Raw genomic sequence first — 21,643 nt, forward strand, 5'->3', positions numbered from 1 at the left:
ACTTTTTTCCTGCGGCTGGAGTTTTGTCGTTAGATGTCTAACGCTCACTTCAAACACGACTCTAAATACCGGAGTTAGAGAAATCCCATTGAAAAGATAGGATACGCAATTGACGTAAGGGGATCTGCGGTATGGAAAAGTCGCGGCTGAAAAGTGAGCGTTAGACCCTATTTTGAGTGACTCCAAATACCGGCGGTAGCCTAAAACCAGCGTTAGGAGCCTCTAACGCTGGTTTTCACGGCTAACGCCAAACTCTAAATCTAGGCCCTCGCCATTACCAGAGGATGCAAGCACCTTAGGCTCTCTAAGTAAGTGCTTTGTATAAAATGCTGGTGCATGGTGCATACTTAAATACACTTTTGAAACAGCATTTTTGCTAATACATGTATATTACAAAAATGTTTATATTTAAAACTGAAATGTATCAATGTGGATTTCAATTTTGTCTGGAATGTCCCTTTAAACTTACAATTATTAACTAAATAAAAATAAATACATACTTATCTATGAAATAAAACCTAAGCTCGCTACAATATAAGTAATAGTTATATTGTAGCTAGCTTAGGTTTTATTTTTATTTCACAGGTAAGTTTGTATTTATTTTAACTAACTACCTAGTTAAAATAAATACAAACTTACCTGTGAAATAAAACCTAAGCTGCCTTACACTAAAACCTAACGTTACAAAAAAAAACAAACTACTATTACATAAAATAACAAACAAAATGATCTAAAAAAATAAAAATTATTCCTATTCCAATACCCTTTAAAAAAAATAAAAAAGCCACCCCAAAATAAAAAATCCTAATCTAGAATAAACTACCAAGGGCCCTTAAAGTGAATGTAAATTTTGATGTTTAAGTGCCCGGTTTTTAAAACTTTGATTAAAAACAGGGGCACTTTAATTCATCAAAATTTACATTTCACTCCTGTTGTGACAAAAAACTTACCTTTTAAACTTCACAGCAGCTGCTGCTTCCTCCGGTCTCACAAGCCATTTCTGATGTCAGAAATGATTGATAGGTCATCCTCCAATCACAGATCCCCCCCCGGGGGATTCAGTGTCTGATTCACTGCTGTGATTGGAGGAAGCCAGATACCTCATTTTAGACCCAGGAAGAGGCTTTGAAACAGGTGGAGGAAGCTGGAGCTGCTGTGAAGATTAAAAAGTAAGTTTATTTTCACAACAGGAGTGAAATGAAAATATTGATGAATTAAAGTGCCCCTGTTTTTAATCAAAGTTTTAAAAACCGGGCACTTTAGCATCAAAATTTACATTCACTTTAAAAGGGCCTTTTGTGAGCCCCTTAAAGGGCCTTTTGTAAGGCATTGCCCTAAAGTTAACAGCTTTTTTGCTACAAACAAAACAAACACCCCCTAACAGTATACAAACCCCCACCCCCAAACCCACAAAATAAAACTAAAGTAAAACATAATCCACCCATAGCCCTGAAAAGGGCATTTGTATGGGCATTGCCCTTAAATGGGCATTTAGCTCTTTTTCCCGCCCTTAAAAGGGCATTCAGCTCTTTTATGAAATGCCCACGCCCTAATCGAAAATAAAAACCCAGCACAAAAGGAAAAAAATGCATTACACAAAATAACAAACAAATTATCAAAATTAATCAAAATTATTCCTATTCTAATACCCATTTTAAAAAAAAACACCCCAAAATAAAAAACCCAATCTAGAATAAACTAACAATAGCCCTTAAAAGGGCCTTTTGTAGGGCATTGCCCTAAGTTAAACAGCTCTTTTATCTGAAAAAAATACAAAGTCCCACTAACATTACAAACCTCACCCCCCCCCCAAACCCCCAAAATAAAAAAAACGATCTAAAAAAAACCTAAGCTAACCATTGCCCTAAAATGGCATTTGTATGGGCATTGCCCTTAAAAGGGCATTTAGTTTGTTTGCATTGCCCTGAAAAGGGCATTTAGCTCTTTTATGAAAAACCTAAAAAAAAAAAAACCTAAAAAAACATATCACTAACACCCAAAGATCCACTTACAGTTTTTTAAATCCCGCTTGAACGATCTTTAGCCAGGCGGTGAAGTCCTCATCCAGGCAGCTGGAAGTCTTCATCCATTCAGATTTCAGTAGCTCTCATACTATTGGCTGATTTGAATGGATCTTTAGCCAGGCGGTGAAGTCCTCATCCAGGCGGCTGGAAGTCTTCATCCAGGCAGATTTCAGTAGCTCTCATCCTATTGGCTGATTTGAATTTCCAAAATCAAATCAGCCAATAGGAATGCAAGGGATGCCATTTTGAATCGCGTACCTTGATTTGAAGATTCGGTATACGGCGGCGACCGTATGAAGAGGATGCTCCACGCTGGATGTCTTCAGGATGGACCCGCTCTGCGCCACTGGGATGAAGATAGAAGAGGCCGCCTGGATGAAGACTTCTCGACGCCTGGATGAGGACTTCGCCACCTGGTTGAAGATAGAAGAGGCCGCCTGGATAAACACTTCTCGCCGCCTGGATGAGGACTTCACCGCCTGGATGAAGATCGTTCAAGCAGAACTTCAAAAACTGTAAGTGGATCTTCGGGGGTTAGTGATTTTTTAAGGTTTTTTTGGGGTGGGTTTTTTTTAGTGTTGGGTTTGGGCTTTTCATAAAAGAGCTAAATGCCCTTTTCAGGGCAATGCAAAAGAGCTAAATGCCCTCTTAAGGACAATGCCCATACTAATGCCCTTTTCAGGCAATGGTTAGCTTAGTTTTTTTTTTAGATATTTTTTTTTTATTTTGTGAGTTTGGGGGGGGTGGGGGTTTGTAATGTTAGTGGGTAAATGTAATGTTTTTCAGGTAAAAGAGCTGTTTAACTTAGGGCAATGCCCTACAAAAGGCCCTTTTAAGGGCTATTGGTAGTTTATTCTAAATTAGGTTTTTTTATTTTGGGGTGTTTTTTTTTTTTTAAATGGGTTTTAGAATAGGAATAATTTTTATTATTTTTGATAATTTGTTATTTTGTGTAATGTATTTTTTTCCTTTTGGATGGGTTTTTATTTTTAGATTACGGCTTGGGCAATTCATAAAAGAGCTGAATAGTTCATAACTATTTACTAACTAGTCTACCTAGTTAAAATAAATACAAACTTACCTGTGAAATAAAAATAAAATCTAAGCTAGCTACAATATAACTAATAGTTATATTGGAGCTAGGTAAGGTTTTATTTTTATTTCACAGGTAAGTATGTATTTAGCTTTAAATAGGTATTATTTAGTTAATAATTGTAACTTTAATTTAGCTCTATTTTAATTATGTTAAAGTTAAGGGGTGTTAGGGTTAAGGTTACGTTAGGGTTAGGGTTTAGGGTTAGGTTTAGGGGTTACTAGTTTTAAATTAGTTTATTGTGATGTGGGGGCTTTCGGTTTAGGGGTTAATAGGTTTATTTAGTATATTTTGTTGTGGGGGCTTTCCGTTTAGGTGTGAATAGGTTTTTTATAGTGGCAGCGGAATTAGGGGTTGATACCTTTAGTTTAGTGGGGGCAATGTGGTCTGACGGCAGATTAGGGGTAAATAATATTTAAATGGAGTTTGCAATGCGGGAGGGCAGCGGTTTAGGGGTTAATAAATTTAGTATAGTGGCTGTGATGTCGGAGAGCGGTGGAATAGGGGTTAATAAATTTTAATAGTGGCAGCAATGTCGGGAGCAGCATATTAGGGTTAATAGGTTTAATTTTTAAATAGTAAAACTCACTAGACAAAAGAACTGTGCTAGCTGAAGGTACAATTATGCATATAAGTGCTATAGATCAATATGATTTTTTTTTTGTTTATATTTTCCACCAAGTCACTAACAGCGGGTCTTGGGGAATAAGTAAATAAATAAACCCAATGTAAAATTAGAACAATCTATTTATGAGCAGTGGAGGCTCCTCTATAGGAGCACTTGAGCATGTGAACCCCCATGTGAATCCTGACCCCTGATGAACAAAAATAAATAAAAAAAAAAGGGTGAGAAATAAAAAAAACTAATTAAATTTTTTTATTATTTGTGGACTAAATAAAAAAAATCCCCAGGCTCCAATGCAGTTTTGTCTGTAAAACATTAAAATTGCAGTTTTAGGCTGAAGTGTGGAATGGGCTTTTGCCTAATACTTCTATCTATCGCACATGCTGTGCAGTGCGATAGATAGACGTATAGGCAAAAGTCCTTTCCACTTTAAAACTGCATTGACTGCAGCGCCACCTACAGCTCTTAGTGTGCGAGAGACAGCTGTCACGTGACACTCGCACACTAAGACCTGTGTGTGTGTGGGACTCGGGAGGAGGAGCAGGGGTGGAACCACTGCAACACGCGCCCATCCCACCCCGACTCCACTTGCTGGCTTCTCCACCATTCCATCATGCTCCATACCGAGGACAGACTGAGAAAGAGAGCAGGAAGTCAGATTAGAAGATCGATCTGGGGGGTAAGTTTAGTGTGCATCACTGATGGTGAAGTGGCTGAAGGGAGTGGGTCGCATTGCTGTAAACCGTCGTATTCTAACAGTGGTGTCCAGGGGCGTATTAATGTATAGGCCAACAAGGCCGGTGCCTTTTTCCTGTAATTAAACAGGGATGTAGTTGATGATTGAGAGCTGCTCACTTGGGCATCCCAGGCAGGGACAGATTACTTCAAACTCCGTTGTTTTAGGCTGATGTACTTATCACCAAACATTTCCAGCTCAGCTGTCATTAACTTCCTTAGTGATATCGTGGAGCGTAGACCTCCTGCAAAGCTGCAGTGAGTCCAGAGCTAACTGCAGCTTTGCAAGGTCTATGCTCCACGCTATCACTAAGCAAGTTGATTGCAGCTGTGCTTGAAATGTTTGCGGTCATAAGTACATCAGCCCAAGTAGACAACAGAGGTTTGAAGTAATCTGGGATGCCCTGAGCAGCTCTCAATCGGCTACATCCCTGTTTAATTACAGTTCCAAGAGCTGCCTGTCTCACATATGCTCCCTAGTCTCCTCTGCACAGTGCTGAAGCAGTCTGTCCCTGTGATGCCCAAGTGAGCAGCTCTCTGTCAAAAACATCCCTGTTTCTTTAGATTTTATCTTATCAATTACTGATTAGATTTTTTTCTTGCAGTGAACTTATTGCCTTGCAAAAATGCTGTGGTTGCAGCCCACCAATTAACCCGTGTCTGGAACTACACACTATGTTTTTTTCTAACATTTCTGAGCAGCAGAGCGTTTGCCTCCAAGCACAATACAATAAATATATATATATGTATGTGTGTGTGTGTATATATATATATATATATATATATATACACTGTGTGTGTTTATGTGTGTGTATATATATATATATATATATATATATATATATATACTGTGTGTGTGTTTGTGTGTATATATATATATATATATATACTGTGTGTGTGTTTGTGTATATATATATATATATATATATATACTATTTTACATAACTGGTGAACCCCCATTTGAATAACCCACGATCCGCCACTGTTTACGAGTGTTTTGAGACTATATCCTTAATATAATCAATAGAATAAGAATTTCTATAAAATATAAAGACACCTTATATATACTTTAGATTTTCAGTGAGGTAGAGATTTTTAAATGGTAATTTCTTAAAACGTTAAAAAGCAGAATATTTTTTATTTAAAAGAATGTTAAAAACATCAAACTACCTCACTGATAAGTACTTACTTTGTGGCTCAGGGAGTATTGATAGAAAACTTATATCAGTTGTTTTTGCTTCCTCTGGATAGCCCTCCCGTGGTGTTGAGCTGATGGTGCTGCTTCCTCTTTCACAGAACACTAAGGAGTGCTCAGACAACGACTACACCTGAACAAAAAAGCACAAGAGCGCATCCCCGACTCAAGGTGAATCTTAAACACTTTTATTACAAGCACATAATCAATTGCACTTACAAGAAAGTTAAAATCATTAAGCCTTGGTTACAATAAGCCCGTATGTCAGATCAGGGTGACAGTACCGCACAACCTCTGCCACCGTTATGATTGAAGGTAGTTGTTCTGTATATCCTCCGCTCTGGCTTTTAAGCGTATGCTTATAGGTATCTTACTAAGTGCTGGCAGGTTTCAAGTAGACTGTCCTGTCTACGCGTTTTTATCCGGCTTCTGCTGACTTTCTCAAGACACTGAAAATGGCTGCCCTTGAGTCGTGGATGTGCACTTGAGCTTTTTTGTTCCAATTTTTTAATAGTGTTTGCGATGCAGGAGAGCCTTAGTTTCAGGGTTAATAGGTTATTTATGGGTGTTAGTGTACTTTGTAACAGTTTAGTTATGAGTTTTATGTAAGTTTTGTTGCGTAAAACTCATAACTAGTGGTCTCAGATTGAGGTATGGATCTTGTCGGTATAGGCTGGAACTCAAGCTTTTTAGCCTCACTGCAAAACTCGTAATGGCAGCGCTATGGAAGTCCCATGAAAAAACGTAATTTTTTACGTGTGCGGGACTGACGTTCTGTTAGAGGCTAAAAGGCTTGCGGTACAGCTATACCGACAAGACTTGTAATTTCAGCGTTAAAACAGCGCTGCAGCCATTACTATTTTTTCAGCGTTAAAACATGAACGCAAAACTCGTAATCTAGGTGTTAGCTATTTGTCACAAGGGAGCATGGCAAGAAAGGATGGTCACTTACGCTGTCGTCCATAGCCTCTCATGTAGAATGACAGAGATAAGATTTCTGGCCAGGCCCCTTTCAGAGTGTGGGCAAGGAGGGTAGCCACCCCTTTTTTAAGGCAGGACATAAACCAAATTGCAAGCCCTAGATGAGGCTACAGGATAACTTTATAATTTTATTTAGGTATACATGGTACACAAACACTTAAAACCAACACCATTATGACATCATGAGGATCATTTTGATAAAAAACACGACATGTCTGTTAATTTTGGTTACATAAAAGTGATCAAACATGCCTTAAGATATCGTAGAGTGTCACCTTTAAATGACCTAAGGTTTGTGTCACGAGGAGAGTAAATTGTATCCAGATAAAAGTTCACCAGAAGTAGGTAATAAAATTATTGTGCCCAAAATTTGACTTTTTAGATAGTTTTTATAAGGGGCTATAAATAGTAGGCAAAAAAAACAGAACACAGAAGAAAAGAAAGAAAGACAAATTAATCCCTGACATCCTAAAATCATGAGGTCTTCATGACAGTAACATTTACAGGGCAGTTAGTTGTTTTCTGCACGTTAGCGCTCCCTTCATACATTATTTTCAGTAATTTGTAGTAAGACACATTCATTTTGTATTCCAGTATTAGTAATACATAGTAATATTTTTGGCCTCTGTATCAATGCAAACTAAATATATTAATAAAGCTTAAAAAACATTAAGCAGATAACATGTTTGCAAATATATTTCCATTTACAGCTGTGTGAGGTGTGCAATGCAAAATATGCTGGTGTACTTTACAGTCTGATTTGTTTTTTGTGCTGAGAAGTGAACGATTACAAATAGATGCTGCTAGTGGCATCTCAATAATTTAATTATTCAGGGGCATTTCCCAATGGCCCACCCATGGGTTTGTGTACAGGGTAGTGACAGGAGGCGTGAGACTGGGTATTTTGTGGGCCGAGTGGACAGGTTTAATTGAGTCGAGTTCATTGAAACATGTGTAATTAGTTGAACTTTTGCAAAACAATTTGAAAAACTGTTACAAACTTTTACACTTTGACTTTGACAATGTCACTGTTAAAGCACAACTTGTGTTTAAAGGGCCATGATACCCAAATGTTGAAACACTTGAAAGTGATGCAGCATAGCTGTAAAAAATTTACTAGAAAATATCACCTGAACATCTCTATGTAAAAAAGAAAGATATTTTACCTCAAACGTTCCTCAATAGCCACATCCCATTGTAAAGGACTTCTAAGCAGCAAATCTATATATCTGTCCCAGGACAGCTAAGAGAGTGAGCTTTCGTGCACACTCATTTTATTTCCCTTTTCAGTTTAAGGAAATTTACTATAAAATCTCAAGAGTTAAGTCAAATCTCATGATATCACAGTAAAATAGTTCATGACCTCAGCACTATTGATGCTGATTAGCTGCTGTTCATTTCTTAATTTTTTTTTTTTTACCTGCAACTGGGAAGCAGCTGAATTATAACTTTTTACACAGAACTTACTCTGCTGAGCTGAGGAAATTGTGCGGTAAAATATCTTCCTTTTTTACATAGAGATGCTCAGGTGATATTTTCCTGTCAGTTTTTTTTTTTTTACAGTTACACTGCATCAGTTTCAAGTGATTTAGCATATGAGTATTATGTCCCTTTAAGTTTAGAAAATATGAGAACAATTGTTCCCTTTTTTTACTTAAAATAAATTTACTTTGATCTGCATTAGCACAATGCTGCACTAATTAAAAGTATTAGGTCTATGAGTATGGTCAGTTTAGGACCAAAAAAAAATGTTAAATAGTTTGCTTAACAGTAAAGAGACATGGCACCCAAATGTTGAAGCACTTGAAAGTGATTTAGCATAGTTGTAACAAAATAAGACTAGAAAATGTCAACTGAACATCTCTATGTAAAAAAAGAAGATATTTTACCTCGAAATTTCCTAAGTAGCCAGATCCCATTTTAAAGGAATTTTCAGTAGCCAATTAGGATGCTAGTTCCGGGACTTGCACATTCATGCTATATCCATATTCAGTTTAAAGAAGTTTACTATGAAATCTCGCAAAATTTCAGTAAAATCTCATGAGATCACTGTAAACACAAATTGTAAACTACATGATTTTGAACCTTCATATCTGAGAATATTTTTGCAATTAAAGGGCAGTTTTATTTTGTCAAATGAGTATATTGTTTTCTGTTTATTAATTTCACTGATTTCCCTATCCCCCAAAACAAAAGAATACTTGCTAACCAATCACAAACTAATATTCAGATTTAGGGGCCAATTCATTAAGGGCCGAATGACCCTGAATGCCCCAGTTTCTGTGCAAGCCTTCAGGTTTGCCAGAAACAGTAGTAAAAAGCAGCGGTCTTAAGATGTCCGGTGGACATGATCCGCTACAGCATATGTGCAGTTGAGAGCAACTGGGGCAACTGCCCTTATCTCTTAAGGTGGTTTAGCACTGATTCAACTTAGTTACTATTGCAAAGAATGCTTCTCCTACATGATTATTGATGCAAAACTGTTAATCCACCTTTTACAAATATGTGACTGCTGAGAATCTTAGGGGGGAGGGTGAAGTAAACAAAAGCTTACACAAATTGCCTAAAAGTATTAACTCAAGCCTCCCTGGGAAAAGTGAAACAAGCACAATTTTAGATGTATTTTACAGCAAAAGGCAGCAAAATAAATAATGAATGTATATTGCAGTAATGTTTCACTTGCAATAATGAAACATTTTATACGTTGTTAAAATGTCAAGTTTAATGGTCCTTCAAGCAGGTCTTTTGGTCACATCTCTCTATAAATGATTTAGGAATATACTTTTACCTAGCTTTGTAGGAAATCCAATAGCTATATCATGTATCTGTTGGATTTATAACTATCACAGAAAATGAACCTGACAGAGTTGGCTGCGTATATTAATGATGATCTGACATTGCTATATTTATATGTCATTAGACATCATTGAAATGGATCTGATAGAAATACATTACAACAGCTTTTGTGTTTAGTTTTGCAATATGTATGTGTGTGTGTATGTTTAACCCTTGCACTGCAGACATATCCCTATATGTTTAAAGCCTGTGTTGCAGACATATAACCGTGTTTAACCCCTGCATTTCAGGCATATATGTTTAACCCCTGCATTGCATACATATAACCATGTTTAACCTCTGCATTGCAGACACATATAGCTCTATATTTTAACCTCTGCATTGCAGGCAAATACCAATATGTTTAACCCCTACATTTTCAGCATATACAGTAGCAAGAAAAAGTATGTGAACCCTTTAGAAATGGCTGCATTTATGAATACATTTGTATGGTTTGATGTTCATCTGTTACAGTAATCAGAAAACACTATCTGTTTTAACTAATAACACACAAACTATTGTATTTTTCTTGTACTTATCCTATAATATAAAAGGCCAGGTATGTTTGTCCGAAGCTGTCATGCGCAGTAGAGACTGATCGAGTACAAACTTACCTGGCCGTAAGGAAGGATAAGTCAGTGGGCAGGAGTGGGTGTGGCATGGGCTGTGGCGGGGGCATGACTGGACAGGATTGGGCATTGCCGAGTAGGGAGCGGGCATGGTGGGGGCGTGGCCAGGAGGGAGCATGAGCGGGTGGGACTGCTGCACTGCAGAAAATGGCCCGTGTACACAGGCTTTAGGACTAGTAGAAAACATAATTCAAATATTCCCAGTATAGGTTGGAAAAAGCTTGTGAAATTATAGGCTAATTACATTTGGAAATTGGCAAACCTGGTGTCCAAATAATGAAACATGATTGGGGGTGTGGGTTAGAGCTACTTTGACTTATAAAAATTACTTAAACATTTTGAGTTTGCTATTCACAAAATGCATCTGTTAGATGTGAATCATGGCACGCAAAAAAGAGCTCTCAGAATGCCCACAATCAAGAATTTTTGCGTTGCATAAGCTGGAAAGGGTTACAAAGTTCTCTCAAAGCACTTAGATATTCATCTATCCACTGTTAGTCAAATTGTCTTAAAATGGAGACGATTTAGTACTGTGGCTACTCTCCCTAGAAGTGGCCATCCAGCCATGACAACTCAAAGTGCATAGCACACAATTCTCAATGAGGTAAAAAAGAACCCTAGAGTGACAGCTGAAAACTTGAAGAAATCATTGGAACTCATGAGTCTACTATACGGAAAACATTGAACAGGCAAGGTGTCCATGACCAGACACCACAAAGAAACCACCTTCACATTCCACAATGCTACTGCGAAAATGTTTTGTGGACTGATGAAACTAAGGTTGAGTTGTTTGTGAAAAAATGCAGCAAAATGTATTGCGTAAAAAGGCACTGTTTAACAATATTAAAACATCATCCCAACATTTAAGTACAGTGAGGGGAGCATCATGATTGGGGCTGCTTCAGGCCTGGACCACTTCCCATCATTGAGGGAAACATTAATTCCTAGTTTCATCAAGACATTCTACAGGGTAATATGAGGGTGGCTATGTGCCAGCTGAAGCTCGTTAGCATTTAGGTGATGCTGCAGGACAATGATCCTAAACATTGAAGCAAATCCACTATAGATTGGCATCAAAAAAAGAAAATCTGCCTTTTGGAGTGGCCCTGTCAGAGTTTAGATCTTAACCCCATAGAGATACTGTGGAATGACCTCAAAAGAGCTGTTCACACCAGACAGCCAAAGAATATGGCTGAGCTGAAGCAGTTCTGTGAGGAAGAGTGGTCCGAAATTACTTCTGAACATTGTGCAGGTCTAATCTGCAGCTACTGGAAATGCTTGGTTGAGGTTATTGCTGCCAAAGGGGGATCAACTAGCTATTAAATCCAAGAGTTCACTTATGAATGTTTAATGCGATGTATTCAATAAAGACATGAAAGATTAGAATTGTTGTTGTGTTGTGTTTGTCTATACTTGTGACTTGGATTCAGATAGAACATACCGTTTTAAACAACATTCTAATTTACTTCTATTATTAAATTAAATGTGTTCTCTTGTTAAGCTCAGGATGTCTGGAGCTCTGTATGGCAGCAGATTTGCAAGAATGGTATCCATTTGCAAGAGCACTAGATGGCAGCACCACTATCTCTTGCCATGTATTGCCCCAGACACAAACCTAGGTATCTCTTTAACTAAGGAAACAAAGCAAATTCAATAACCATAAATTAGAGACTTTCTTGTATGCTCTGTCTGAATCACAAAAGAAAAATGTTGGGTTTCATATCCCTTTAAGAGGAAGTAAAAAGCTTCACAGTGTATTACCTTGCACATCCAGTGATCGTTTACATTTAAATACTGCAATTGATTAAAGGGACAGTCAAGTCCAAAGAAAACTTTCATGATTTAAATAGGGAATGTAATTTTAAACAACTTTCCAATTTACTTTCATCACCTATTTTGCTTTGTTCTCTTCGTATTCTTCTAAGCTGATTTCTTAGACCTGGAAGACTGCCTCTAATCTGAATGCATTTTGACCACTAGAGGGCATTAGTTCATGTGTTTCATATAGATAACATTGAGCTGATGCACGTGAAGTTACCCTGGAGTGAGCACTGATTGGCTAAAATGCAAGTCTGTCAAAAGAACTGAAATAAGGGGGCAGTTTGCAGAGGCTTAGATACAAGGTAATCGCAGAGGTAAATAGTGTATTTAGTGTAAATAGTGTAACAGTTTTGGTTATTCAAAACTGGGGAATGGGTAATAAAGGGAGTATCTTTCTTTTTAAACAACAAACATTCTGGTGTTGATTGTCCCTTTAAGAGATCATTATTTGTTGGCCACATGTCTTTAGTGTAATGTTTTCCTACAATATCAAAATATTAACTCATAATAAAGAAAATGCACATCAATTTAATTAGTAGCTTAAGTTTCCATCTGTGGGAGTAATAACCTTATCTGTTTTATAACCACTGAACACCAGAGCCTCTATGTCACGGCAGACCTGTTAAACACATTATCGCTTACATGGCCTAAGAAAACTAGATAAAAGTCCTAATAAATTACCTTATGCAGTGTTTGTCACAGTTTGTTAGCAACACAATATAGTAACATGTCTCAGTCTCCTATGTGACATGATGTACAATTTATAATTAAAATGGCATATTTGATGCACACATGAGAAAACCTGTTAGATGTTTATTTGGTTTGTATATCACCCCAAAAATATATTGACTAATAGATTTATAATTTTTAGCAGTGTAAACTAAATGGCTTCTTGGCTGTGAAATTATTTTGATGTAACAATGTAATGTATGTGTGTGCATAGTTGTTTGCAAGAAACACTTTTTTAGCTTTAAATGGACATGAAACCCAAAATTTTTCTCTCATGATTCAGATAGGGGGCCGATTTATCATTGACTGTCTGACATGACAGGCTGTAGGGCCTGTCGGCATTTAACATTGCACAAGCAGTTCTGGTGAACTGCTTGTGCAATGCCGCCCCATGCAAATTCACAGCCAATCGGCTGCTAGCAGGGGGTGTCAATAAAACCGATCGTTTAGGATTGCAGACCGCAATCTCAGGCAGCGGATCAGTTATGGAGCAGTGGTCTTAAGACCGCTGCTTCAAAACTGCTGTTTCGGGCGAGCCTGAAGGCTTGCACGGAAACAGGGGCATCAGGGGCCCTTCGGATCTTGATAAATCGGCCCCAGAGCATGCAATTTTAAACAACTTTCTAATTTAAGTCTTTTATCAAATGTTCTTTGTTCTTTTGGTCTCTTTTCTTGAAAAGCAGGGACATAAGCTCAAGATTATGCACGTGTCTGGAGCACTATATAGCAGCAGTTTTGCAAGAGTGTTATACATTTGCTAGAGCAGTAAATGGTAGCACATTTTCCTACCATGTAGTGTTCCAGATACCTACCTAGGCTAGATTACGAGTTTTGCGGTATGAGTGAAAAAGCAGCGTTAAGGCTCATAACGCTGCTTTTTCACTCCCGCTGGTATTACGAGTTTTGCAGGTTTACGGGCACCACACACTTTTTTGGCCATACCTCAAATTAACTTACGCAATTTGCGTATAGTCTTTTTCAATGGGACTTCCATAGCGCCGATATTACAAGCTTTTTCTGGGAGGCATCAATAGGGAGAGCTGGCTAAAAAAAAAAACTAATACCTGCCATCGCGGAATATAAATCTCTGTCACGCAGCCCCATTGATGTCTATGGGGAAAAAAAAGTTAAGTTTAAACCTAACACCCTAACATAAACCCCACATCTAAACACCCCAATCTGCTGCCACTAACATCGCTGACACCTTCATAATGTTATTAACCCCTAATCTGCTGCTCCCGATGTTGCCGCCACTATACTAAAGTTATTAACCCCTATTCCATCGCACCCAACATCGCCCACACTATAATAAATCTATTAACCCCTATTCTGCAGCTCCCTGACATCGCCGCAAGTAAATAAAGTTATTAACCCCTAAACCTCTGGCCTCCCACATCACTACCACTAAATAAATCTATTAACCCCTAAACCGCCAGCCCCCCACATCGCAACAACCTAAATTAAACTATATTACCCCTAAACCTAACCATAACGTAACCCTAGCCCTAACACCTGCTAGCTTTAACATAACATTTTTATAGGCATTGCCCTTAAAAGGGCATTTAGCTCTTTTTCCTGCCCTTAAAAGGACATTCAGCTCTTTTGTATAATGCCCAAGCCCTAATCTAAAAATATAAACCCACTCCAAAACGAAAAAAATACATTACAAAAAGTAACAAACAAATTATCAAAAATAATAAAAATTATTCCTATTCTAATACCCATTTAAAAAAAAAACACCCCAAAATAAAAAAACCTAATCTAAAATAAACTACAAAAAGCCCTTTAAATGGGCTTTTTGTAGGGCATTGCCCTAAGTTAAATAGCTATTTTACCTGAAAAAAAAAATGCAAAGACCCACTAACATTACAATCCCCCGACAACCAAAAACCACAAAATAAAAAAAACTATCTAAAAAAACCTAAGCTAACCATTGCCCTGAAAAGGGCATTTGTATAGGCATTGTCCTTAAAAGGACATTTAGCTCATTTGCTTTGCCCTGAAAAAAGCATTTAGCTCTTTTACGAAAGCCCAAACCCTAAACTAAAAAAAAAAAAAACCTTAAAAAAACCTATCACTAACCTCCAAAGATCCACTTACAGTTTTTGAAGTCTCGCTTGAACGATCTTCATCCAGGCGGTGAAGTCCTCATCCAGGCAGCAAAAAGTCTTCATCCAGGCGGCTTCTTCTATCTTCATCCAGACGGTGAAGTCCTCAACCAGGCGGCATCTTCTATCTTCATCCAGTTGACATATTCTATCTTCATCCCGGCAGCACAGAGTGGGTCCATCCTGAAGACATCCGGCGTGGAGCATCCTCTTCATATAGTTGCCGCCGTATACTTAATCTTCAATTCAAGGTATGCAATTAAAGATGGCGTCCCTTGTATTCCTATTGGCTGATTTGATTTTGGAAACAGCCAATAGTTAGTCAATAGGATGAGAGCTACTGAAATCCTACTTAAAACAGCCAATAGGATGAGAGCTTCTGAAATTCTATTGGCTGTTCAAATCACCCAATATAATTTCAGTAGCTCTCATTCTATTGGCTGATTTGAACAGCCAATAGGATTTCAGTAGGTCTCATCCTATTGGTTGATTTGAATTTCCAAAATCAAATCAGCCAATAGGAATGCAAGGGATGCCATCTTGAATCGCGTACCTTGCATTGAAGATTCAGTGTACGGCAGCGACCGTATGAAGAGGATGCTCTGTGCCGGATGTCTTCACGATGGGCCTGCTCCGCGCTGCCATGATGAAGATAGAAGATGCCGCCTGGATGAAGATAAAAGATGCTGCTTGGATGCTCACCGTCTGGATGAGGACTTCGCTGCCTGGCTGAAGATAGAAGAGGCCGCCTGGATGAAGACTTCTCGCCGCCTGGATGAGGACTTCGCCACCTGGATGACGTCCCCAATGTCGCCGCCACTATACTAAATGTATTAACCCCTAAACCTAAGTCTAACCCTAACCCTAACACCCCTAACTTAAATATAATTAAAACAAATCTAAATAAAAATTCCTAATAGTTACATTGTAGCTAGCTTAGGGTTTATTTTTATTTTACAGGCAAGTTTGTATTTATTTTAACTAGGTAGAATAGTTACTAAATAGTTATTAACTATTTACTAACTACCTAGTTAAAATAAATACATATTTACCTGTAAAATAAAACCTAACCTGTCTTGCACTAACACCTAACATTACACTACAATTAAATAAATTAAATTAAATTAATTAAAGGGACATGAAACCCAATTTTTTTTCTTTTGTGATTTAGAAAGAGCATTTCATTTTAAACAACTTTCTAATTTGCTTCTATTATCTAATTTGCTTCATTTTCTTGATATCACTTGCTGAAAAGCATATCTAGATATGCTCAGTAGCTGCTGATTGGTTGCTGCACATAGAGGCCTTGTGTGATTGGATAACACATGTGCATTGATATTTCTTCAATAAAGGATATCTAAAGAATTTAGCAAATTAGATAACAGAAGTAAATTGGAAAGTTGTTTAAAATTGCATGCCCTATCTGAATAATGAAAGTTTAATTTTGACTAGACTGTCCCTTTAAATACAATTACCTAAATTACAAAAAAAACACACTAAATTACACAAAATAAAAAAGAAATTATCAGATATTTAAACTAATTACACCTAATCTAATAGCCCTATCAAAATAAAAAAGCCCCCCCAAATAAATTTGATCTCTCTCCTCGTGAATTTTATGCTTATCTTCAGGTGAGGCATTTTTTATTTGAGTTATTACAAAAATATGGCTTATATTATGGGTGAATGACATAATAGATTATCTAGCTATGCAGCTGGTATATATACAATTTCCCCTCTTTATTTATTACTAATTCAAAAAACATCTTCTATACAGGTTAATGATATTGTGGCAAAATGGTCAAATAAAATACCTAACATTAATGACCAAATTATAATAGACAGCTTTAAAATAACCACACAATTATGGGTACCAACATCTTGGCGAGAATCGCAGATTAAGATTAGTTTTATGTCCTACCTTACACCAGGTATCTTGTCAAAATGGTGCAAAACCTCACTGTCCTGTTCTAGGTGCAGTTTAATGCGGGCGGATCTAATGCATTGTTTCTGGGAATGTCCAAAAAATTTTCAGTTTTGGCAAAAACTTATTTTTTGGATGAACAATATTCTACATTTAGATTACTATCTCAAACCAAGCAAAATTTTCTTTTTAGTGAAATTTCATGGAATTGTGAAGAACTTTAGACTCATAAATACTACTATATTGATAGGCCGGAATCTTATTCTTAAAAAATGGAAAGCCAGGGTATCTCCTAAAATGTCTCATTTTAAAAATGCATTGATTACTCAATATACAGTAGAACAGTTAAATTTGACATATACCCAGGAGGAGTATCTACCTGCATTTTTCAGGAAATGGGAAGTTTTTATTCTATCCCTACCAATTTCATCTCAAAAAATCCTGATAAAACCGTTACTTAAATCAACTTTTGTACAAACCAATATACATGCTGGTCATTTCCCGCAACATTAGTTAGAGTGAAGCATAGGGGACCCTTGGAGAAGTGGTGAGACAGAGGGGAGAGGGACAGGACGGTGTGGTTTTCTTTTTTTTTTTTTTGCTTTGCTTTGCTTTGTTTTGTTTTGGGAGTTTTGTGTTGTTTGGTTTTGTTTTGTGTTATGTTTAGAATTGTTTAAATTCAATAATATGATTATAGAAGAAGTAATTATTGTTGTATTAACTTAGCGATATAAATTACTGCATTTTGGTATTAGGTTAACCTGAAGGGATATACATAATCCTGTTAGGATAGCTATGAATTTGTATTTTGATGTTTAATAATTTTTCGTATTTTATACAATAATATATTTATCTGTCCTTTGTGACCGGAAATTTTTTGTACTGTTTTATATGTAATATAATGTAATATATGTAATGAATTGTTGTTCATAAATAAAAAAATTTAAAAAAAAAGCCCCCCAAAATAATCCCCCCCCCAGCCTAAACTAAACTACCAATAGCCCTTAAAAGAGCCTTTTGCGGGGCATTGCCCCAAAGAAATCAGCTCTTTTACCTGTAAAAAAAATACAAACAACCCCCCAATAGTAAAACCCATCACCCACACAATCAACCCCCCAAATAAAATCCTAACTAAAAAAACCTAAGCTCCCCATTGCCCTGAAAAGGGCATTTCTATGGGCATTGCCCTTAAAACGGCATTTAGCTCTTTTTCAGCCCAAAAGCCCTAATCTAAACATAAAACCCACCCAAAAAAACCTTAAAAAAACCTAACACTAACCCTCGAAGATCCACTTACAGTTTTGAAAACCGGACATCCATCCTCAACAAACCCGGGAGAAGTCTGCATCCAAGCGGCAAGAAGTCCTCAATGAAGCTGGGAGAAATCTTCATCCAAGCCGGCAGAAGTGGTCCTCCAGACGGGCAGAAGTCTTCATCCAGACGGCATCTTCTATCTTCATCCATCCGGCGCGCAGCGGCTCCATTTTCAAGGCATCAGGCGCGGAGCATCCTCTTCTTCCGATGACTAACGACTAACTATTGGCTGTTCCAATCAGCCAATAGAATGCGAGCTCAATCCTATTGGCTGATTGGATTGCATCAGCCAATAGGATTTTTTCACGTTTAATTCCGATTGGCTGATAGAATTCTATCAGCCAATCGGAATTCAAGGGACGCCATCTTGGATGACATCATTTAAAGGAACCTTCATTCTTCGTTAGTCGTCGGAAGAAGAGGATGCTCCGCGCCAGATGTCTTGAAGATGGAGCCGCTCCATGCCGGATGGATGAAGATAGAAGATGGCATCTAGATAATGACTTCTGCCCGTCTGGAGGACCACTTCTGCCGGCTTGGATGAAGACTTCTCCCGGTTTTATTGAGGATGGATGTCCGGTCTTCAAAACTGTAAGTGGATCTTCGGGGATTAGTGTTTTAGATTAGGGCTTTTGGGCTGAAAAAGAGCTAAATACCCTTTTAAGGGCAATGCCCATACCAATGCCCTTTTCAGGGCAATGGGGAGCTTAGGTTTTTTTAGTTAGGATTTTATTTGGGGGGTTGTGTGGGTGGTGGGTTTTACTGTTGGGGGGTTGTTTGTATTTTTTTTTACAGGCAAAAGAGCTGATTTCTTTGGGGCAATCCCCCGCAAAAGGCCCTTTTAAGGGCTATTGATAGTTTAGTTTAGGCTAGAGTTTTTTTGGGGGGGGGTATTTTGATTTGGGGGGGCTATTAGAGTAGGTGTAATTAGTTTACATATCTGATCATTTCTTTTTTTATTTTGTGTAATTTAGTGTTTGTTTTTGTAATTTAGGTAATTGTATTTAATTAATTTAATTAATTTAATTGTAGTGTAATGTTAGGTGTTAGTGTAAGACAGGTTAGGTTTTATTTTACAGGTAAATTTGTATTTATTTTAACTAGGTAGTTAGTAAATAGTTAATAACTATTTAGTAACTATTCTACCTAGTTAAAATAAATACAAACTTGCATGTAAAATAAAAACAAACCCTAAGGTTAATATTAATCCTAAAATAGCTACAATATAATTATTATTTATATTGTAGCTAGCTTACGGCTAGATTTAGAGTTCGGCGGTAGCCGTGAAAACCAGCGTTAGAGGCTCCTAACGCTGGTTTTAGGCTACCGCCGGTATTTGGAGTCAGTGATTAAAGGGTCTAACGCTAACTTTTCAGCCGCGACTTTTCCATACCGCAGATCCCCTTACGTCAATTGCGTATCCTATCTTTTCAATGGGATCTTTCTAACGCCGGTATTTAGAGTCGTTTCTGAAGTGAGCGTTAGAGCTCTAACGACAAAACTCCAGCCGCCTGAAAATAGCAGGAGTTAAGAGCTTTCTGGGCTAACGCCGGTTCATAAAGCTCTTAACTACTGTACCCTAAAGTACACTAACACCCATAAACTACCTATGTACCCCTAAACCGAGGTCCCCCCACATCGCCGCCACTCGATTAAAAATTTTTAACCCCTAATCTGCCGACCGCCACCTACGTTATACTTATGTACCCCTAATCTGCTGCCCCTAACCCCGCCGACCCCTGTATTACATTTATTAACCCCTAACCTGCCCCCCACAATGTCGCCGCCAGCTACTTACAATAATTAACCCCTAATCTGCCGACCGCAAAGCGCCGCCACCTACGTTATCCTTATGTACCCCTAATCTGCTGCCCCTAACACCGCCGACCCCTATATTATATTTATTAACCCCTAATCTGCCCCCCTCAACGTCGCCGACACCTGCCTACACTTATTAACCCCTAATCTGCCGAGCGGACCTGAGCGCTACTATAATAAAGTTATTAACCCCTAATCCGCCTCACTAACCCTACCATAAATAGTATTAACCCCTAATCTGCCCTCCCTAACATCGCCGACACCTACCTTCAATTATTAACCCCTAATCTGATGACCGGAGCTCATCGCTACTATAATAAATGGATTAACCCCTAAAGCTAAGTCTAACCCTAACACTAACACCCCCCTAACTTAAATATAATTTAAATCTAACGAAATTAATTAACTCTTATTAAATAAATTATTCCTATTTAAAGTTAAATACTTACCTGTAAAATAAATCCTAATATAGCTACAATATAAATTATAATTAAATTATAGCTATTTTAGGATTAATATTTATTTTACAGGCAACTTTGTAATTATTTTAACCAGTTACAATAGCTATTAAATAGTTAAGAACTATTTAATAGTTACCTAGTTAAAATAATAACAAATTTACCTGTAAAATAAATCCTAACCTAAGTTCTAATTAAACCTAACACTACCCTATCAATAAATTAATTAAATAAACTACCTACAATTACCTACAATTAACCTAACACTATACTATCAATAAATAAATTAAATACAATTGCTACAAATAACTACAATTACATAAACTAACTAAAGTACAAAAAATAAAAAAGAACTAAGTTACAAAAAATAAAAAAATATTTACAAACATAAGAAAATTATTACAACAATTTTAAACTAATTACACCTACTCTAAGCCCCCTAATAAAATAACAAAGCCCCCCAAAATAAAAAATGCCCTACCCTATTCTAAATTAAAAAAGTTAAAAGCTCTTTTACCTTACCAGCCCTGAACAGGGCCCTTTGCGGGGCATGCCCCAAGAATTTCAGCTCTTTTTCCTGTAAAAAAAACACATACAATACCCCCCCCAACATTACAACCCACCACCCACATACCCCTAATCTAACCCAAACCCCCCTTAAATAAACCTAACACTAAGCCCCTGAAGATCTTCCTACCTTGTCTTCACCATCCAGGTTCACCGATCGGTCCAGAAGAGCTCCTCCGATGTCCTGATCCAAGCCCAAGCGGGGGGTTGAAGAGGTCCATGATCCGGCTGAAGTCTTCATCCAAGCGGGGCAGAAGAGTTCTTCCATCCGATTGAAGTCTTCATCCAAGCGGCATCCATCCGGAGCGAAGCGGCAGCATCCTGAAGACCTCCACCGCGGAACATCCATCCTGGCCGACGACTGAACGACGAATGACGGTTCCTTTAAATGACGTCATCCAAGATGGCGTCCCTCGAATTCCGATTGGCTGATAGGATTCTATCAGCCAATCGGAATTAAGGTAGGAATATTCTGATTGGCTGATGGAATCAGCCAATCAGAATCAAGTTCAATCCGATTGGCTGATCCGATCAGCCAATCAGATTGAGCTTGCATTCTATTGGCTGTTCCGATCAGCCAATAGAATGCAAGCTCAATCTGATTGGCTGATTGGATCAGCCAATCGGATTGAACTTGATTCTGATTGGCTGATTCCATCAGCCAATCAGAATATTCCTACCTTAATTCCGATTGGCTGATAGAATCCTATCAGCCAATCGGAATTCGAGGGACGCCATCTTGGATGACGTCCCTTAAAGGAACCGTCATTCATCGTTCAGTCGTCGG

General features: G+C 37.8%; 1 protein-coding gene across 7 annotated transcripts in view; it reads left to right on the top strand.

The window, feature by feature from the left end:
* The window catches only part of HTR1E (5-hydroxytryptamine receptor 1E), a 543,697-nt gene that overhangs the window by 241,734 nt on the left and 280,320 nt on the right, over window positions 1-21,643 (top strand). For 4 of the 7 annotated variants that reach the window (XR_008402026.1, XM_053710502.1, XM_053710505.1 and 1 more), the window contains exon 2: window positions 5,729-5,843. The exons of the other annotated variants lie outside the window; for them this stretch is intronic. The gene's annotated coding sequence lies outside the window, so the exon portion shown is untranslated. The remainder of the gene's footprint in view (window positions 1-5,728; window positions 5,844-21,643) is intronic. 7 annotated transcript variants of the gene reach the window in all.

The sequence above is a fragment of the Bombina bombina genome, chromosome 4 (assembly GCF_027579735.1).
Source record: "Bombina bombina isolate aBomBom1 chromosome 4, aBomBom1.pri, whole genome shotgun sequence".
In the NCBI taxonomy this organism is placed as follows: domain Eukaryota; kingdom Metazoa; phylum Chordata; class Amphibia; order Anura; family Bombinatoridae; genus Bombina; species Bombina bombina.